Here is a 22,093-nt window from a genome sequence, read left to right on the forward strand (position 1 = left end):
TACCAAAAGAAAGAACATGAAAGATTAATTGTAACAAAAGGCTTTGTAAAAGCTGATACTTTCCTTTCTTGCCCCTTACAAATGGAAAAAAAGGGCGGGTAGGGGGTAGCATCAAAATGATGGTGATGTTTTAAGCTGGCTTCGGGTTTCAGATGTCTGACAGCCACACTCATGTACTTCAAGGAAAAAGCTCTGTAAGCCATCTGGGCAATGGTTTAATGTCTTTTTTTTTTTTTCCAGAGAGTTTTTAAAATACAGGAAAACGTGTGTGTTTCTTTAGCTGCCCTGTGCCCGCACACGTGCAAACTGTGCTAACAGATTTTTCCACGTTTTGCTGAATTTGCCAGCTTGCCATAAACAGGCTTCCATATCTTTTCTTAATTATCTATAAATAGCACAAACACCCAAAAATGCAAATCAAGACAAGCTGTCCCTTCAACTGCTGCTGCCAATACCACGAGTAACGCCAGTGATAGACTATGTTTAGCCATAATGACCCATTAGCATTCTTTTTCCTCTAAAATGTTGAAAGAATAACATTGAGTGTGCACTCACGAGGTGCCAGGCTCTGAGTTTTATCTCGTTTAGTTCTTGTTGAAATCCTGTAAGATCAGTACCATATTCTCTCATTTTTCATCAGTGAGGAAACTGAAGCCTAGAAAGGCTAAGTAAGTTGTCCATGGTCACAGGTTATTTAGGAACTTTTCTCCAAACTTTCAAAAGTTAACTACTGTCACTATTACAAATGGGTTTCTCTTTGTTTGTTTGTTTTGAAACAGGGTCTTGCTCTGACCAGGCTGGAGTGCAATGGCGTGATGATGGTTCACTGCAGCCTTGACCTCCCGGGCTCAAGTGATTCTTGCATCTCAGTCTCTCCAGTAGCTGGGATTACAGGCATGAGCCACCACACCTGGCTAATTTTTTAATTTTCATTTTTTGTAGGGATGGGGTTTCACCATGTTGCCCAGAGACTGGTTCTGAACTCTGGGCTCAAGAGATCCTGCCAGGTCGGCCTCCCAAAGTGCTGGGATTACAGGTGTGAGCCACTGTGCACAGCCCTACAAATGTGACTTATACAAAGTCCGAGCAGTGACAGGAAGAGAACAGAGACTTCAGCGAAGTCTCCTGGCTGTTGCAACACCATATCCCTCCTCCATACCGTAACGTGTCTACACCCACCAAGCTCCTACACGTTGAAGGCAGGCCAGCTCAGAGACGAAACAGCAGTAAAGAAAGAGAAGGTGCAGACATGTGTCTTGATTTCAGCGCCAGCGTGCCTCTCTGCCCTGCAGCTGCACAGGCAGAAACCAGGGGCCGGGAGTCTGAGACAGTGCGTTTGGTTCCTGGCAGGAAATCTTTTGGGAGACCATCCCATACAAATAGTGTTACACTTCTCAAAAAGGAAGTGTGACTTTTATAGAAAAATCGCTTCCATTTAGGAGAAAGGTTTAATAAAACCACAAAAGGATAATACATTCATACAACAAATTAAATTCATCCGCCACAAACTGAAATCCCAAAGCTCTCTGGGCTGCTTTTCTGAGCTGAAATTCAACTCCAGTTGAGAAACAGGTCAACTTTCCTAAAAAGATTTCTTTTTCACATGTCTTAAATAAAAATTCCTTTCTCTCACTTGTCATTTTCCAGATTTAATGGCTCTGTTGGCCTTCCTCTCATTTAGGCCATGAGCACTGACTGCATGTCGGCTACGGCCAGGACTCCAAGGGAGGCACCCTGGGGAACACAGATGACCGCAGCACAGTGACACCCTCAGGGAACACACACGGGGAAGGCAAGATGATACAATCGCAGCCTTCACACAGAAAAGAACTTGGCATCCATACCCCGTCCCATTTCTAGAAAACAACGACGCTGAGTCAGAAACATTTACCGAACAGCCTGCAGTGTGGAGGCAGCACCAGGGGGTCCATGCGGGGAAGAGCACCTTCAGAAGGGGGCATGCAAACAACCTGGAGGCAGGAGACGCCCCCACGCACAAGGGCCAGCCTGGGGCCCTGCGGAAATGCCCATGCATCTGGGAGGAGGGAAAGAGGACAAGATACTTAAATGCTCCAAAATGAATAGAAACCTCCCAAGAACATCCTCCGAAATGGGGCAGGGATTTACAAAAGACCAAAGCAAGCATGCGCAGTTACCTGAGCAGAGCGCCACGAGAGCGAGCTATCGAAGAAGAAACAGGGTCCCTAGAAGCCTGAGCCTCTACTCCCAGCTCTGTGACTCATTCACCCTATGACCTTGGTGAAGGCTCTTAGCTTCTGCGAGCCACAAGAGAATCATGGGAAAACAGAAGATATGAAAACTGCTCTTTTTCACAGAACTGCTGAGGGAATAAAATCAGATAATGGATTTTAAAATTCTCTGTGAATTACGAAGCAAAATACAAACATATGAAATCATTCTTACCATTAATAACAGCACTGTAAAATTAAGAGCAGAGTTAAGACTGCAGCACTTTGCACCCCCCGACTCCCGAGAGAAATAGTGAGTCCAGCCGATGTATTCGGGCAACCCCAGTATCTAGGCTGTAATCCCAGCACTTTGGGAAGCCGAGGCCGGAGGATCACCTGAGGTCAGAAGTTCAAGAACAGCATGGCCACTATGGCGAAGCCCTGTCTCTACTAAAAATACAAAAATTAGCCAGGCATGCTGATGGACACCTGTAATCCCAGCCACTCGGGAGGCTGAGGCAGGAGAATCGCTTGAACTCAGGAGGCCGAGGTTGCAGTGAGCTGAGATCACGCCACTGCGCTCCAGCCTGGGCGACAAGAGCGAAATTCCATCTCAAAAAAAAAAGAGCATTCTTTTTTGCTGATGTTAAATTTCCTGTGCTTAACACAGAGAAATCATACAACACTGAAATCCTGAAAAACTTAACATAAAAAGCATTTAGTGACTGAAAAGACATTCAATATAATCTGTAACAGTGAGTTCCCCTCCTCTTTCCAGCCAGCTCCACTAACGCTGTGACCCTTAACAATGCTTTCACTAACACAGAGGAAAATTAATAGGACCGCTTACCCCTCTCAGCTGACAGTTAAAGCAGTGCTTCTCCCTGGGCTCACTAAAGATGACCTTTACCCAAAACCAGGCTGCAACGACCCCGTAAATGTTGACTAACAATTTCAAAATTCCCATGTTCTTTGTCCACTCCTAAGGAAGATGAACTAAAGCCAGGTGTCTCCAAGTCAGAACTAACGGAGGCCTTAAACATCAGATGGCCCATCCCCTTCTTTCATAACCGGGGGATCTAAAGCCAGGATTATGGAAGAAAACAGCCTGTTTAGTAACAAAGCAAAAACCAAAGCCTAGTCACCTAACCTCTGGTCCAGAACTGCTGCAGCAGTCCAGCACCCACACAGGATGCGTCTCCCTAACCAGAAACTCCGAAATCCACAACTTTTTGAGTGCCGACGTGATGCTCAACGAAATGTTCATTGGAGCAGCTCAGACTCTGGAGTTTTGAATTCAGGATGCTCAACTAGCAAGTATAATACAAATATTCAAAAATCCAAAAATGTAAAAAAATCTGAGACACTTCTGGTTCCAAGAAGTTTGGATGAGGGATATTCAGCCTGCATTTTTTTTTCCCCCTCTAATGAAGGAAATTAAAAACGAGGCCCGAGCAAAGCCATTCAATCCATACTAAAGCCATTGAATAGTTTAATTAGTACCCATTGAAAGTTAAGTGCTACCCACAGATATTTGAAAGGATGAATACATACATGCCCATAATCCCAGAATTTGGAAGGCCAAGGCGGGAGGATCACCCGATGTCAGGAGTTCAAGACCAGCCCAGCCAGCATGGTGAAACTCCATCTCTACTAAAAGTGCAAAAATTAGCTGGGCCTGGTGGCTCACACCTGTAATCCCAGCTACTCGGGAGGCTGAGACACGAGAATCGCTTGAACCTGGGGGGAGCATGTTGCAGTGAGCCAAGATCACACCACTGTACTCCAGCCTGGATGACAGAGCAAGACTCTGTCTCAAAAAAAAAAAAAAAAAAAAAAAAAAATTAATTTAAATTGTGTTTTCACATGGAGCGCATGTTCCCAGAACACAAGCCCTGCCCTATGCTCCAAGGGCACACAGGGTGCCCCTTTATCTTAATACTCACCATATTCTATGGCAGCCGTTGGCGCGTGTCTGTACGTCACACTAGACTTCCTGCGCATGAGGCAGGGATCATATATTATTACCTCTCTGTCCCCAATGTCTGGCCTAGAAGACACTCAGTAAATGATTACTGAACTAAGTCAGTTACTAAGACATTTTAAACTTGTATTAACAAAATTGATTTAATAAGTTTGCCAATGCAGCGTTCATACCACACAGCTTAAATCTCAACCTGCAGATTTATCTTGTGTTCTGCTAGATTATCACCTATTAACATTCAGGAGGCACCTAGTGTGTGCTAGGCATTACTAATTGCTGGGGACCTAGCAGTGACAAAACAACATTCGTTGTTTAAAGAGAAGTTCTAGTGAAAAGAGGAATAGAAGGAACAGGCTAGATTGATGAGAGAGCTAAGAAAAGGACAGGCTGCCATGGGAAGCACCTGGTCTTCTCTGGATGGTACACAGTTAACGAAGTCTGAGTGCTTTGTACAGCGTAAGATCATCTCCTCCAAAGAAGCTAATGAAGCTTTGATTCCCCAGTACCACAAGTCACCACAAAGGTGCGCACAGCCACATGCTTAGTGTAGGAAGTGAAACCAAACAAACAAAGTTCCAACTTCCAGAGGCAACGGTCCAATTATGAAATCTTCTGGCTACGTTCAATTGAAATTCAAGGTATTCAAGAGGCCAATATTTAAGTGATAAATTAACTCAATCACTTAAAACTAGTCTTTGGTTCAAGAGGTAAGGGTATACTACCTTTTACAAATTTATTAGCTCTTAATATTTACATTTAAATATGATGATGACGGTGTAATAATAACTTCACTGATTAGTTTCTATGTGTTAGGCACCAAACTAAGCACTTTACACACACATTTGCACAATCCTGTGAGATGATAATGACCCCTTGTCATCCCATTTCACAGATGAAAGTCAAGTTTACATAAGCTTAAAAACTTGCCCCCAATGACATAGCTAGTTAGCAAAACCCAGGCAGCCTGACTCCGTAGGCCTTGCTTAAAGAAGTAATATTTATAAACTGTCCAGCACAGCGTGGTACAAACAAGAGTTTAATAAATGCCTAACGAGAACTTCATATCCAAAATCATTTCCTGCCAATCAAACGAGACTTACTCTGGTTCTGCATAACCAACTGTCAAATTATTGTTCCATGAAGAAAAGGTGGAATGGGTAGAGGTCACAACAGAGTGAATAACTGGTAAATATACTTCATGGCAGGTAGTAACAGGATGTGGCATTTAGGCTATTTCCACATTTGTTTGCATAACACTTTTTTTCACAGTTCTAAAGCACAAGAGCCATTTTAAGCTGGTGAAAGCATAAGGCATGTCTACGATCCAGGACTCCAATTCACTGTGGATCAGTGGATCTCAACCTTTACGGTATATCAGAACCACCTGGGGGATTTTAACAGCACTATAGCTGCCCAGGCTCCATTCCTGCAGATTCTATTTCAACTGGTTGGGAGTAAGCAACGCATGCTTTTTTCACAGCCCCCCAGATGCAGCTAGGTTTGCAAACCACTGTCCAAGACGCTCTCACACTTCCGCTCAGTTCAACACACACTCGCTGAGATTCTAAGCACTACGAATCGGGCTAAGTTAACAAGTCAGGCTCCACTCCCTAATAATATTGGCAAAGAAACCAATATCAGAGATTTATTCCAGTCCAAACCAAATAAATTGCCAGGTGAAAAAAATGCCCTGGTATAGTTTGTCATACAAAACAACTTCCTGTATCTTCCCAGTCAGTAGCCTAGGGACTGACTCTGAGCGATGAGAATTCAGAACCAGGGGAAAATGCCAGTCTGAGGCATCTGCCACACTCCTAGCACACCCCCAAAAGCGCCCAGCTACACTTCACATCCACTGTCCTAACAGGGGTCAAAATAGAGAAGAGCAGTGCAATACAGAAAACAGAGCCTGCTGGACATCAAAAGGCTGGGGAATTCCAGTCCTAGCCCTGCTACCAATCAGTCTGGTCACTTCTCTCTGGTCTTGGTGTGGCCAAGAGTTACGCGAGAGGGTGAGGCATAAAAACACAGATGTTAGGCAACCTCCAGCATCCAAAATACATAGAAATTAAAAAGCATTAAGGTGATATCAAGGAATGTATGCCATCAACCAGAAAAGTAACTGAAGTATTCCTTTTCCCTTTTCTTTTTTTGAGACGGAGTCTCGCTCTGTCACCCAGGCTGGAGTGCAGTGGCCAGATCTCAGCTCACTGCAAGCTCCGCCTCCTGGGTTCACGCCATTCTCCAGCCTCAGCCTCCTGAGTACCTGGGACTACAGGCGCCCACCACCTCGCCTGGCTAGTTTTTTGTATTTTTTAGTAGAGACGGGGTTTTACCGTGTTAGCCAGGATGGTCTCGATCTCCTGACCTCGTGATCCACCCGTCTCGGCCTCCCAAAGTGCTGGGATTACAGGCTTGAGCCCCCGCGCCCGGCCCCCGCTTTTCCCATTCTTAAGAAATCAAAAGTGGAAGCAGAAAATTGAGCAATCAGCCTACCAAGTTGACTGGGGCAACAAAATACACTCACGGATTCTGCTCACAACAGCGGGGGTGACAGACCAACAGGAGAACTGCAGAGCGTCCCTCTCTCCTCTGTCCACCCATGCCACGAGCCCGTGAGTGCGTCCACATGCAGCGCCCAGTCTCCTGTTCCACTGACGCCAGTGTCCACTCACCGCAAGCCTACTATGTGCCACATGTGCTATGATGCTCCCTCATCTCATCACCATAGACATCCCTGCTGGAGGTGAGTATGTGACAGACGAAAATCACGGAGGCCTAGGGAGGTTGAGACCAGCATTCCCACTGCGGTGAGGGCGTGCTTGAGAGGGGACTCCACGGCTGGGCCCTCCATGCCGCTCTCCTCAGTGATCACTCCCAGACCAGAGCAGCCAGGGTGGATTGTCTTCCTCTCACTATTTTCAGCCCCTTGGCTGACCCAGTATTCCCCAGAAAGCTATGGAGTCCTGCCAGCTCTGAGGCCACAAAGCCATAAACGCACGGGACACACAGCCCATCTGTCTCTAACGGGTCTTTTACTTGTCATGCTGGTCATTTCTAAGAGCAGATGGGTTAAGAAAGACTTGGCAAGTTACCATGAAATGACCCCTCCACTCCTCCTCCCTGGGGAAGGCTGACTAGCGAGCAGTCAGGCCGGCTTTCTTCCCCCACTCCCTGCATTCCTGTCCCCAAGGAGCCACAGACAATCTCACCAAATATAGGCAGGAGACAGCGGCCTCCTTCCTACAGCTGGAGTGGGGAAGGGTCCTCTCGGGCCTTTCAAACTGCATGAGAAGCAAACTGTGAGCTGTACTGACCCGGGCCTCGCCCATGTTGCAGGCATGTACAACACAGGCTCTCAGTGGTATCATCAGGCAGAACTACGAATGTACTTTCCATTGTTTTCATACAATGATTCCAGAACCGCTATCCACACAGCTCCACTTCTCACACATACGACGTGCTTCACGGATTACACAGCATTTTCACCAAGCCCCTCATCCGCTCCTCCCAGCAGCCTTGTGTGATCCCTTGAGTATGCTTCCTCATCTCCATTTCTTAAGAAATGGAGTTTCTGAGGTTATGAAACCAAAACTTTCCCAAGAACATCCAGCTAGAATTAGAACCAGGATATGAGGGCTTCTGATTCTAGAACCAGTATTTGTGCCACTGTTCCACATGGGCCCCTCCAGGGATTTCTGCCTGATCTTAAAATGCAGACAGCAAATCCGTCTCTCTAGAGTCCTGGGGTTCCCAATAGACAAGAAGTCAAACTTCTAACAGAAAGCTTGTACTTATTTGGAAGGCTACCTGGGATATTTCTTTTAAGTTAGTTTGTTCATGTTTTGGAAAGATTGTTCCAATGGCAATGCAGGGAATGAAGTGTAGAAAGGATTCCATGATGAGGCAGAGAAACAACTCGGTGGCTCTTACAACAGTCCAAATGAGGCATGAGGCGCAACCAGAAAGGACGGAGGGAAAATGCATTGGAAAGAAATGCAAAATGAAGTCCACTCAGACCCAGGATGGAAAAAAGGAGATTAAGCATGATGGTGGTTTCTAGTTTGAAAGACTGATGAACAAGGATGTCACTAACTACTGCAGAGTGGTATCTGGGGCCTGGGTGCACCAGTTTGTTAAATCATTCACCTGCTGAGCAGTCTCTGGGCTGTTTCCAGTTTCTAGCCTTTATAAATAATGCTGCTATGAACAGATACATAGAGGCTTTTGTGTGAACATAAGTCTTCATTTCTCTGGGATAACCGCCCATGAATGTGAGTGCTGCATCCTACGGCAATTGCACGTTTATTTTTTAAGAAACTGTCAAACTGTTTTTCAGAATGGCTGTACCATCTTCCATTCCCACCAGCCAAGTGTAAGTGATCCCGTTTCCCCGCATCCTCACCAGCATTGGTCTTGTTACTACTTTTTATTTTAGCCATTCTGACACTTGTATAGTGACTTGGCTTTAGTGTGCATTTTTCTGATGGCTGATGACGTTGAACATCTTTTCATGTGCTTATATGTTATCTGAAATGTCTCTTCTGGCCTTTTATTCATTTTCAAAGTAGATGGTTTGGTTTCACTGCTGAATTTTGATCGTTCTTTATAAATTATAAATATGAGTCCTTTATCAGACATGTGGTTTGCAAATAGTTTCTCCCAGTCTCTAGCTCCTCTTTTCATGTTTATTTTGCATTTTACATTTTGGTCCATGATCCATTTTGAGTTAATTTTTGTACGAGGTATGAGGTTTAGATCAGAGTTCAGGTTTTTTTCCTATGAATAATCAGGTAGCCAGTAATTTTTTTTAAGAGACAAGGTTTCACTCTGTCACCCAGGCTGGAATGCAATGACAAGATCAGAGCTCACTGCAGCCTGGACTCCTGGGCTCAAGTTATCCTCCTGCCTCAGCCTCCTGGAGTAGCTGGGACCATAGGCAGGTGCCACCATGCCCAGTTAATTTTTTTAGTTTTTGTAGAGACAGGGTCTTGTACCATGTTACCCAGGCTGGTGTGGAACTCCTAGGCTCAAGTCATCATCCCACTTATATGGGGCCAGGCAGTGGCACATGCCTGTAATCACAGCACTTTGGGAGGATGAAGCAGGAGAATCACTTGAACCCAGGAATTCCAGACCAGCCTGAGCAACAGAGGGAGGCCCTGTCTCTGCAAAAAATTTTAAACATTAGCTGGGCATGGTGTTGTACACCTGAGGTCCCAGCTACTTGGGAGGCTCAGGTGGGAGGATCTCTCAAACCCGTGAGGCTGAGGCTGCAGTGAGCCATGATCACACCACTACACTCCAGCCTGGGAGACAGTGAGACCCTGTCTCAAAAAAAAAAAAAAAAAAAAAAAAAAAAAAAGCTAGAGCATCACCCATATTAAAGACAGGTATTGTCTTTTTGAAAATTTATTACTGTTATATAATGGACATGTAAAATGTCCAGTTTGAAAGTCTGAAAATATATAAGTCTAAGTATTCTTACCTTAAAATTCTGATTCCTATCTAAGATATCACATACTGTTTACATAAGTATCACAATGTCTGGACAACAACTAAAAATGTGTACGAGGGAGAAAAATGAGCATGTATGCCTATTAATTAAGGTACATTTCCCCCTTATTACATAAAAAAGTCATCACTGCAAACCCCTGTGACTGTATCCAAAGCAAGCCTACAGCTTTACTTCTCTGTATTATAAAATGCAAGGCTAAAATTCAAATACTCTACATTTCCTGAAGCCAAGGGTAGTTTACTTAAAATAAATGCCTAGGGTCTATATCAAAATATGAAAAAGATAGCTACTTCATAGCCATTCCAATCTAAGTTCAGCTTTTTCTTTTTTAATTGACATGTAATTGTGTCCTGTACATATGTATGGAGTACCCATAGTGATGTTATAATACATGTAATGTATGTGATCAGCGTAATTAGCATATCCACCATCTCAAACATTTATCATTTCTTCGTGTTGGTAACGTTCAATGACCTTCCTCCAATTATCTGGAACTATATATTCTTTTTTTTTTGGAGACAAAGTGTCGCTTTGTTACCCAGGCTGGAGTGCAGTGGTGCGATCTCGGCTTGCTCACTGTAGCATCCGCCCCCCGGGTGCCAGTGGTTCTCATGCCTCAGCCTCCCGAGTAGCTGGGATTACGGGCGCCCGCCACTGCACCCGGCAAATTTTTGTATTTTTTAGTAGAGGTGGGGTTTCACCACATTGACCAGGCTGGTCTTGAACTCCTGGCCTCAAGTGATCCACCCACCTCAGCCACCCAACAGTGCTGAGATTACAGGTGTGATCCACTGCGCCCAGATAATTTTTGTGTTTTTAATAGAGACGGGGTTTCACCATGTTGGCCAGGCTGGTTTCAAACTCCTGACATCAGGTGATCTGCCTGCCTCGGCCTACCAAAGTGCTGGGATATCAGCGTGTGCCCCGCACCCAGCCAGCTGCTCTAGCTTACACTCCCCTACAGTGTGTAAGAGCTCGCTTGTCTCCATATCCTCGCCAGCACTTGTTATTTTTTGTCTTTTCGATAATACCCATCCTAACAGGTGACATGATACCTCACTGCAGTTTTGATTTGCATTTCTCTGATTATAAGTGATACTGAGCATTTTTTTCACATATTTTTTGGCCATTTGTATGTCTTCTTTCAAGAAATGTCTGTTCGGTTGGGTATGGTCACACAAACTTGTAAGCCTAGCACTCAGAACGCTAAGGTAGGAGGACAGCTTGAGCCTAGACCAGGCTAGGCAGCATAGCAAAACCCTAGCTCAAAAAAAAAAAAATAAAAATAAAAGGAAGAAGAAGAAGAAGAAGAAGAAGAAGAAGAAGAAGAAGAAGAAGAAGAAGAAGAAGAAGAAGAAGAAGAAGAAGAAGAAAGAAGGAAGAAGGAAGAAGGAAGAAGGAAGAAGGAAGAAGGAAGAAGGAAGAAGGAAGAAGGAAGAAGGAAGAAGGAAGAAAGAAGAAAGAAGAAAGAAGAAAGAAGAAGAAAGAAGAAAGAAGAAAGAAGAAGAAAGAAGAAGAAAGAAGAAAGAAGAAAGAAGAAAGAAGAAGAAAGAAGAAGAAAGAAGAAGAAAGAAGAAAGAAGAAAGAAGAAAGAAGAAAGAAGAAAGAAGAAGAAGAAGAAGAAGAAGAAGAAGAAGAAGAAGAAGAAGAAGAAGAAGAAGAAGAAGAAGAAAGAAATATCTGTGTCTGTTCAGCTTTTTGACCTCCAAAAATTAACAGCCCATTTTGGAATTGGATGACCTGTCTGATTCAGAGACAATCTGTGTTTGGTTCTACTCTGCTACTTCCTATGTGACTTTGGGAAGTTCCCTTAGCCACTTTGAGCTCAACTTCCCCAACATTAACCAGGAATAAGTACCACCTGCCTCTGCTGGTTAACGCTGAGGACTGAAAGGAGAACCTCCACAACGCCACTTGACAATGCCGCCTGGCGGAAGCCCCTCAATGCGGGACTGCTAGGATCATCTGAAGCCAAGTACAACCTTCCTTTCCACTTTCCCAGGCTCACTCTACATACGATTAGCAAGGAATAGCGAATAAAGGAAACCAAAATAATTGCTTCATTTTTAATAAGAAATTTTTTTAAAGTGGGGGTGGTGTAAAAGTAGGAGGGAGAGGAGGGGAAGGAAAAGCAGCCAGTCACAAGATCTAGTCCAGGGCTCATCCCCGGCCTCCTGACTCAGGTAATCACCAGTCCCCACCTCCTGGGGAGGGGTACTTTCTCGGCTGGCTTCAGCCACATGGAAGGCACTGCCACAGGTGTTCAGAAACCAGGAGCACCTTGAAATGGGCAATGTGCTTTGGGTAGCAATTTCCCTAAAGAAACCACGGCACAAAAGTGACCCACATAGGAGGCACCAATGGCTGTAAATACTTGGTGGCAAAAACTGATGTCATACCTTCTGTACAGGAGACACACACCCAAATAAAACTTGCCAAAAGCAGAGAAAAAAATACAGCAGACATCCAGTGCCATTCTGTTACAGAAATATTTATATCCCAAAGCCAGGGACCTCTCTGGAACACTGTCTTTATTTCCACGTTTCATGGAAGATGTTTGAGTGCACTCACCGGTGTCTCAACAAACTTCCAGCCCCTGCTCTAAACCCTGTGGCTCCTCAGCAAAACCCAAAAACAAGTACCAGTTTTCCTTCCAAATGGGAAATTTCCTGACCTAGCGAAACCAGCATCAAAACCACTTATGAGATAGCTGATTCCAGGCGAAGCCCTCTAGTCCAGGATGACTCCCCTCCTGCAGGAGTGGGAAGGGTGGGCACAGCACTGGCCTGCCAGACCACATCTCCAGGCAGTTTGAAACCATGGCTGCTCAGGTGAGCCATGACAAAAATCAAAACCAAGTATCTCTGAAAAGTATGTATGTCAAGAACCAGACCTCGCACCAGACTCAGCAGAAATGGATGTTGCAAGGCTTGTTCAGACACCTCCTCTCCATGCCCCCTCTCCCCGGGACCTCCCTCCTTTCACTACGGGCCTAGGGCCAATGGACCGCTCCCTTTACCTCTAGTCCAGTGCAATTTCAGGCTGTACCAGACCCTGAAATGTATTCACTGAATGCACTATTTCTTGAAATGATGGTAAATCACCTGACTACAACAACAATTGTTTTAAAAGTGTTCTCTCTCTCTCGGGAATCGTGCCATGAGTTTAAGCAAGCAGCTTTGCTTCTCTCTACTGCAATTCTATCATTTGCAAAATGTTAACAATTACTGTGTTCACCCATAGCATTGTTGTAAAAAGCCTTAAGACCCACTTATGTAGCCTGCCTGGAACACAGACCCTGTCACACGGCAAACGTCCACTGAAGGTGAGTTATCTGTAGCTATTATTACCTAGCACTCCAGCGAACAAAAGGAGTCGATCAGGTCTCAATATATCACCATGAAAGGATGTCCACGTAGACTGCGGAGTGGGAGTGGGGGGGACTCAATGTTTATCAGGTACTATTTTGTTTTTTACAAAGTGTACATATACATTTGTAGGTACACTGGAAAAGTTCTGGAAGGAAGTACACCCAGTGTTAATAGTGACTACCCCAAAGACACATTCATCCAAACACACAACAGAAAAACACTTCCTTTCTGTCTTCCATATCATTTGAACTATTTTCAATAAGCATCTATGGCTTTTGTAAAGTTTTTGAAAGGAATTTATTGCAATTTTTTCTGGAGAAACAAGCAGGAGCATGAAAAAAGTGGAAACAGAAGGTAAAATGGAATGGGACTCAATGGAATGGAGTCCAAGCCAGGCTCAGCAGGCACACGAACCACACACCTCTCACTACAACTCAACACCAGCTCTCTCTTCTCTTGGTCCAATGGCCCAAGACTTAGAGATAAAATGTCTATTGTGATCACATCAATCACACCAAGGAGCTTGGAACCACCCTTCCAAACTCCTGTGGTTCTGTGTACCTGCCCGGGGCTGTTAGCTTTCCTCCTGTGTCTTCGGCTGGCCTGTAGCCCCCTAGTGGTGGAAATGCACCCTGACACTTAGCCATCATCCCCACAACACTCAGCACCGCAGAGACCAGGGCAGTGATGCCCACTCGGACTGTGATTCTACTTATAAAGCAAAGGACCAGGGGCCAGATGCGACTTGTCTGTGGTAACTCACCAGCTGTTGCTTGAACCAGAACAAAGCCAGGTCTCCTGATGCCCAGAAAAGAGCTAGTGCCTGTTCCGCTAGAAACGTGGTGAAAATGTTTTGCTTGCTGTGAAAAGATGCACTACTGGAGAAGATGGGTGCAACTTCTCATGGAGCCGCTCGGCCCAGATCACCAGGCAACAGGGCTGCCGGATGAGACACTCGGCCCAGATCACCAGGAAACACGGCTGCCAGATGAGACACTCGGCCCAGATCACCAGGAAACATGGCTGCCAGATGAGACACTCGGCCCAGATCACCAGGAAACAGGGCTGCCGGATGAGACACTCGGCCCAGACCACTAGGAAACAGGGCTGCCGGATGAGACACTCAGCCCAGATCACTAGGAAACAAGGCTGCCGGATGAGACACTCGGCCCAGATCACTAGGAAACAAGGCTGCCGGATGAGACACTCGGCCCAGATCCCCGGAAGCAGGGATGCCGGATGAGACATGGGGCCCAGATCACCCGGAAACAGGGCTGCTGGATGAGACACTCGGCCCAGATCACCCGGAAACAGGGCTGCCGGATGAGACTCTCGGCCCAGATCACCCGGAAACAGGGCTGCTGGATGAGACACTCAGCCCAGGTCACCCGGACACAGGGCTGCCGGATGAGACACTCGGTCCAGATCACCCGGAAACAGGGCTGCCGGATGAGACACTAAGCCCGTCCACCGGAAAGGAAATCTGGCTGGGCAGTGGAGGGAAATTCACACAGGTTACCCCGGCCTAACAGCAGCAACAACATGAACAAAGCAAAAAATACCTGACTGGAAAGTCGTAGCCTGGCTAGCAAATTCGAAACAGAGCCACAATCCTAGCAGCACACATCACTGCAACACAGAGCTTCCATCAGTGTGTGCACACTTCAATTAGAAATGTAAAATGTCCATGTTTTTGGAACAAGGGGGCTATTTGTGTGTGTGTGTGATGTTAAACAAAACATCTCAGAAGAAACTGTTGGCAAGGAAATAGAAGTAGGCACCCTTATACGTTGACAGTGAGATAACGGTATGGCCCTAACGGAAGGGAATCCAGGAACACCCATCAACATTTAAAATGCGCAGAACCCTGGATCCCACAATTCCATTTCTAGCAAAGCATCCTATGAACATAATCACGTAAATATGCAAGAATTATGTACAACTCAGCATTGATTAATCCAAATGGCTGGGAACAACCTAAATACTTACCAGTGGGGAACTGGTGGAGAACAGTGTTTATCTTATGCCAACATCTATGTTTTTAAAAAGAAGACACATACGCTGGGCACAGTGGCTCACGCGTGTAATCCCAGCACTGAGAGGCTGAGGCAGGCGGATCATGAAGCCAAGATATCCAGACCATCCTGACCAACATGATGAAACCCCGTCTCTACTAAAAATACAAAAATTATCTGGGTGTGGTGGTGCACGCCTGTAGTCCCAGCTACTCAGGAGGTTGAGGCAGGAGAATCGCTTGAACCCGGGAGGTGGAGGTTGCAGCGAGCTGAGATCATGCCAGCCTGGTGACAGAGCAAGACTCTGTCTTGGAAAAACAAACAAACAAACAAAAACTGGCAACAGTGGTCACAGGGCAGTGATGGGAGTAGGACTTCCTTTCACTCTCCAGGACCTTTTGAATGCCGCTCATATTACATATTCAAACTATATGACTACAGTAAATATTTTCAAAGTAACTATGAAAAACTGGGGGAATAATAATATCTAACACACAGGACTGCTGTATAAAGGATGAAAAACATTAAGCACTATCAGAGTTCAAAGGAAGGAAGATTAATTCTAGCTTGGATGTCAGAGCGAGGATCATGTAAAGGAAGTATTTCAAGTCTTGAAGGAGGGAGAAGATTTAAAGAGGCAGAAGTGTGAAGAAGATGTCCCAGATGGAGATAAGAACACAGGTGAAGAAGATGAAGAGATGAGAAGGTATAAATTCTAAGTGCAGTTTTCAGGCTGGGCTTCAGAACAGGGCTTAGGCAACAAGCTGGAGTGCAAGGCTGATGGTGGGAATGGAAACACTGAAACCCAAACTTGCATATCACGCCCAGATCATGAGCCTTGAATGCCAAGCCAGGGAACCCGTCCTCGATCATAACAACAAAAAAGTCACTGGGCCGGGTGCGGCGGCTCATGCCTGTAATCCAGTGCTTTGAGAGGCTGAGGCGGGAGGACTGCTTGAGGCCAGGAGTTTGAAACCACTCTGGACAACACAGCAAGACTCTGTCCTTACAAAAAATTTAAAAATTAGCTAGGCAGGATAGCAAACCTGTAGTCCCAGCTACTCAGGAGGCTGAGGCGGGAGGATCACTTGACCCCAGGAATTTAGGGTTACAGTGAGTTGTGGTGGCACCTGCATTCCAGCCTGAGCAACAGAGCAAGGGCATGTCTCAAAAATCAAATAAAATGAAATTAAATCACTAAAAGTTTGTATAGACATAAAGTATAAAATCATACCATATATGATTTAATCCAGATATATAATATAAATTAGACGGGGAAAAGAGAAATTAGGAAGCTATTATAAGAAGACAAGACTCAACTAAGACATGAGCAAAGGCCCTGGGCTCACAGTGCTATCTTTATATAAAGGAATGAACTACCACATTTATTTTCATGGCATCACCAACTTAAATACAGACTACATTATTCTGGAACCATCTCTGCATCAGTCAAATCAGATGGCCATAATACCATAGGCAAATACCATAAAAAACACCATAGGCTGTGTGGTTTAAACATTAGTTTATTTGTCCAAGATCAAGGTGTCGGCCAACTCAGTTCTGGGACAGGGACCTCTTCCTGGCTTGCAGACAGCCACCTTTCTTCTTGTTTCCTCACACCAGGGCAGTGGGAGCTCTCTGCTTTCTCCTCTTCTTTTTTTTTTTTTGAGACAGAGTCTCGCTCTGTCACCAGGCTGGAGTGCAGTGGCACAATCTCAGCTCACTGCAACCTCTGACTCCCTGGTTCAAGCAACTCTCCTGCCTCAGCCTCCCGAGTAGCTGGGATTACAGGCACGTGCCACCACACCAAACTAATTTTTGTATTTTTAGTAGAAACAGGGTTTCAGGATGGTCTCAATCTCCTGACCTCGTGATCTGCCCACCTCGGCCTCCCAAAGTGCTGGGATTACAGGTGTGAGCCACCATACCTGGCCTGGTTTCTCTTCTTCTAAGGACACTAATCCTGTCAGACCAGGGCCCACGCTCATGACCTCATCTAACCCTAATCACCTCCCAAAGGTCCTATCCCCTAATACCATCACACTGGCAGTTAGGGCTCCAGTACAAGAATCTGGGGGAGACATAAACATTCAGTTTATAGCAAGGTCTTTTCAATCCTGTTGAAAAAACAACCAACTGAGTAGGCGAAGAAGTACCTTATATGTAAGCAAGTCAGGATTTTTCATACTTCTGCTAACACATTAAAGTCAATTTAAAATGTCTGAAAACAAGAGTCAGAAGCAGAGATAAATGGAAGTTAGTTACTCTGCATTTTAGGCCCACATTGAGCTGTCTTTCAATGACATTGTGGCACAAAGAACATTACTTTCTATTCCTGGTTTTGCCACCAAAAAAGCTGGAACATTTCCCTGTATTTCCATTTATCTCTAAAATCACTGGGCTGACCTAGCAGACCTCCAAGGTCCCTTCCATTCACAAACTCCACAAATAACTTCCTACCAACAGAGGCTACACAAATAAACTACACTGACGAGGGGGAAAGCTAACACTAGCAAACAATGAGATGCACACAAGACAAGACGTATAGAGAACTGGGTCAACCACAAACTGGTGGACGATGAGCCGGCGGTGGATAAAAACACATTCCCTAACGATGGACAGAGAGGCAGTGGCACCGAGGTATTATTGTTGAAGATTTCCTGTTTTAAATCTTCAAGATAAATGGCCCAATTGTTTATATTCATTCTGATTAAATGTGAACGTGAAAACTTCCTCCAGGGGACACAGACATCTAAAAAGTTCCCAATGTATCCAATCCGTCATTTGATATTTTTACTGACAAGAGAAATGAGGGACTGAATATACAAACAGACCATGCCTGATCATATGTATAAAGACAGAACTCAGACCACAACCTGCAGCTGCCCACCCAGGAAACCAATCCCCTATCTACAGTCAACAGCCAGGAGGCCAGCCAGGCTAGCACATCAGACAGGAAGCCAGACTGCTCTCTCTCCACAACCCAGAAACTAAACCACAACTCTGTCCCACGTGCCCAGGACTTGACTCAAAACTAACAGCCACCCTAATTTTGGCCCCTGTTTCCCAGGTAGGATCATTCAGAGAAAGCCAAATACGCCCCTAACCAATCACATAGGACACCCCGCTTCTGCACAGCCACGTCCAGCCCCCACAACAGCCGCCACTGGGAGCCGTTCTTTTCCATCTTGAAGCTTCCCCGCTCCTCATCTGCCACTCACTTGCATGTCAGTCTCTGCCACACGCAAGTGACGGTGCCGACTCCCTTACCACAGCAGCTCTGAGAAAGTCGCCTCTGCCTGTCTCATGTGGGCAGCCTTCTTTTTTTTCCCCCAAAGAGTAAGTCTTAAATGAGGGGCTTCTCTCTATATGGCCAAGCTATGGCAGATTCCAAGCCTGGAAAGACCATACACCCCTCAGGTCCTCTTTCCACAAAACACAGCTTCCTTGAGTCCTTCAGTCACTCCCCACCAACCAGGGAAGGAACCACGTGTTATGGGAAGATCAAGGGCCTTGAAGTCAAACTTCTAAGTTCAGCAAGTACTTCATCTTTCCATTTAATAGATTACATGGCCTTGGCCAGGCATGGTGACTTACACCTGTAATCCCAGCACTTTGGGAGGCTGAGTCAGGCGGATCACCCGAGGTTGGGAGTTCAAGACCATCCTAACCAACATGGAAAAACTCCGTCCCTGCTAAAAATACAAAATCAGCCTGGTGTGGTGGCGCATGCCTGTCATCCCAGCTACTCGGGAGGCTGAGGCAGGAGAATCACTTGAACCTGGGAAGCAGAGGTTGTGGTGAGCTGAGATTGCACCATTGCACTCCAGCCTGGGTAAGAAGAGCAAAACTCTCTCAAAAAAAAAAAAAAAAAAAATGACGTGACCTTGAATAATCTTCTTAACTTCTCTAAGCCTCTATCTTCATCTTCAATAAAATAATTTTACCTCCAAGATTGCATTAAATGGAATCCCACATGTAAAACAGCTGATAAATATTAGGGGCCTAACAGCTGTGCGCTCCTACTGCTGCCCCACTTTACCACAAGGGAGAAGCGCAAGATGTCCAGAAAAAGCCTGTTGACCCCTACACCTCAGCATCCTGTGTTCACACAAGGCACAGTGGCATCCAGACTTACCGGGGTCGCCCAAATACAAGACATGTTTTGATTTTTCAACTTAGATACACATGGCTTCTAACGTTCACCATATATGATCCATAATTTAGAAGAGATTTTCCTACACTACCCTGCGGTTCTATTTTAGCAGACTTAGATGTGCCATAATAGCTCACTCTCTTAAGCCCTCTTCAGTATCAAAAACAAAACTTTAATCTGTAACACAGTTATCAGCAGTGAAAGTGGAAAAGGTACCTATGAGTCAAAATGACCCTCTGGCCCGCCCCGCCCCACCGTACAAAAAGCCGTTCAGGAGAATTTGGGCCGATTAAGAGAATGCTGTCTGTATTCCCAGGGACAGACAAACGCCTACCCTGGTTAGAAGCTGTGCTGCTCAGCCTCCAGGGTAGAAAGCTCCCCACACCCTCTACCCAAGGAGAAGAGAAGCACATGGGGTGTCCAGGCTCCAGCATATGGACTGCTGAGTGTGGTTTCTGCAGTCCAGGTCACCGCCATGGGTGAAGCTCTTCCTTCCTTCTTTTCCACCCAAGTGGCCAAGGTCCTATGGCTGCTGTAGGGCCTCTTCCCTAGGATGAGTCAGCCCAGCCATTCCCCTTCCCCTTCCTTTTTTTTTTTTTTTTTTTTTTTTTTTTTGAGACGGAGTCTCCCTCTGTCATCCAAGCTGGAGTAGTACAGTGGCGCAATCTTAGCTCACTGCCACCTCTGCCTCCTGGGTTCAAGCAATTCTCCTGCCTTGGCCTCCCAAGTACCTGGGATTACAGGCGCCCGCCAACACACCCAGCTAATTTTTATATTTTTAGTAGAGACAGAGTTTCAACTGGTTGGCCAGGCTGCTCTCGAACTCCCGACCTCAGGTGATCCACCTGCCTCGGCCTCCCAAAGTGCTGGGATTACAGGCATGAGCCACTGCGTCTGGCCGAGTCAGTCCAACCATCCTAACTTTTTGTTCTGGCAAAATTACTCTCTTCCACGTCTACCTTCCAAGTAGCTACATCAGAGATCTGGCCTTGGGGCAGGCTTGAAGAATCCCCGTTTTTGGTCCTCAAGAGGTCCTACCAGGGTCTGGGACAATTCCAAGGCTTGTGTTCTTAAAGAGGAAAGAAACCTCACATACACAGCTCTCACAGAGCTCAGGCGAGCACATATCGGAGGCAAGGCTTGGGAGGCGGCCCTAAGGTTTGGGTGTGCATCTATGATAACAGCTAAGAGATCTGAAGCCAGCTGTCTGGGTTCAAACCTCAATTCCAACAGCACTGGCTGTGTGATGTTAGACAACGTCCCCAGCCTCTCTGTGGTTCCGTTTCCTCACTGTAAAAGGGCCACAATAATAGAGCTGCTCTAAAAATTAAGTGAATTCGTGCATATAAGGTATTCAGAACAATGCTTGGCACATGGAGGAATTCAACACACACGTATTGAACAGAGTAACTTAGCAATTAGTAAATATACTCATGCAGGCCAGGGGCGGTGGCTCACACCTGTAATTCCAAAACTTCGGGAGGCTGAGGCCAGAGGGTCACTTGAGCTCAGGAGTTTGAGACTAGCATGGGCAACACAGCAATATTCCATCTCTAAAACTGTGTTTCTGTAACATATATGTATATATACACTCATATATTCACAGTGTATTTATAATATACAAAATAGTTGGAATACAGACTTAACTATTCACAATGGTTACTTCTAGAGAAGGGGGAATGCAAATTTCAGCTTTTTATCCCACACATATATTCTTGTATCATCTGAAATATTTAAGCCAATTGTATGTATAAATTTGCCCCGAAACACATAGCAGAACACTGTAGTTTTGACTCAAAAATCTTCAAATCATGATGGAATTGTTCTGTGAAAGTAAAGTTAGAGAGATGAAAAGTCTCCCTCCAGCCTAAATGCTCTTTCATCTGACCTATATTACACACACCAATGCAGACGCCCCAATCCTTTCCCCACTGTCACAAGAATTTTTCAGAGAACTGCATTCCCCTTTACAAACTAGATGATAGTTAGAGTTACCAGGCAAGAACGTGGATCCAGTTCTGCTTTTTCAAAGCCCAATGTTCCTCACATAATAGCAATGCATTCTTCAACCGGTCAACTGCCCCCAACACCTGAGCTCTCTGTTGTACACAACTCAACCAGGCCTGGGAGAAAGCAGGTGCAAATTTCACTTACTCAGTAACAACACATCCCGCCTGATTCTTCTGCTGGGCTAGTTCTCAAGTCATCTTTTCCTAAGCTTTCATTCGGCTCTACCACACGTACCCAGGCTGGGTCAAATACTTTACCAGGTTTTTTTTTTTTTTTTTTTTTTTTTTGAGACGGAGTTTCACTCTGTCGCCCAGGCTGGAGTGCAGTGATGCCATCTCAGCTCACTGCAACCTGTGCCTCCCGGGTTCAAACAATTCTCCTGCTTCAGCCTCCCAAGTAGCTGGGACTACAGGCGTGCCACCACACCCAGCTAATTTTTGTATTTTTAGTAAAGATGGGGTTTCACCATATTGGCCAGGCTGGTCTCAAACTCCTGGCCTCGTGATCCACCCGCCTCTGCCTCCCAAAGTGCTGGGATTACAGGCCTGAGTCACTGCACTTGGCCTACTTTACCAGTTTTATTCCTGAATTAAACCTGTTATTACTATCAATAATGTCAATCAGTGCCATTTCATTCACCGTATGACACACACACACAAAGCACTTCATACTCGCTCCACCTATCTGCTTTTCTGCAATGGCCACAGTCTTCCCCATCTTACATGAGAGGCACAGAGAAAGACAATGACTTCTCCAAGGTTCTGTAATTCACAATCAGTGGCAGAACCAACATGCCCAACCAGGTCTGGCCAAAGCCTGTGTTTCAGCCACACCACCTGGTTGCTGCCCC

At 45.5% G+C, this 22,093-nt stretch overlaps 1 pseudogene; it reads right to left on the bottom strand.

Annotated features, from left to right (window-relative positions):
• LOC139361124 (SH3 domain and tetratricopeptide repeat-containing protein 1-like) overlaps positions 1–22,093 on the bottom strand; it is a 49,991-nt pseudogene that overhangs the window by 20,273 nt on the left and 7,625 nt on the right.

Source organism: Macaca nemestrina (genome assembly GCF_043159975.1).
Source record: "Macaca nemestrina isolate mMacNem1 chromosome 10 unlocalized genomic scaffold, mMacNem.hap1 SUPER_10_unloc_2, whole genome shotgun sequence".
Taxonomy (NCBI): Eukaryota; Metazoa; Chordata; class Mammalia; order Primates; family Cercopithecidae; genus Macaca; species Macaca nemestrina.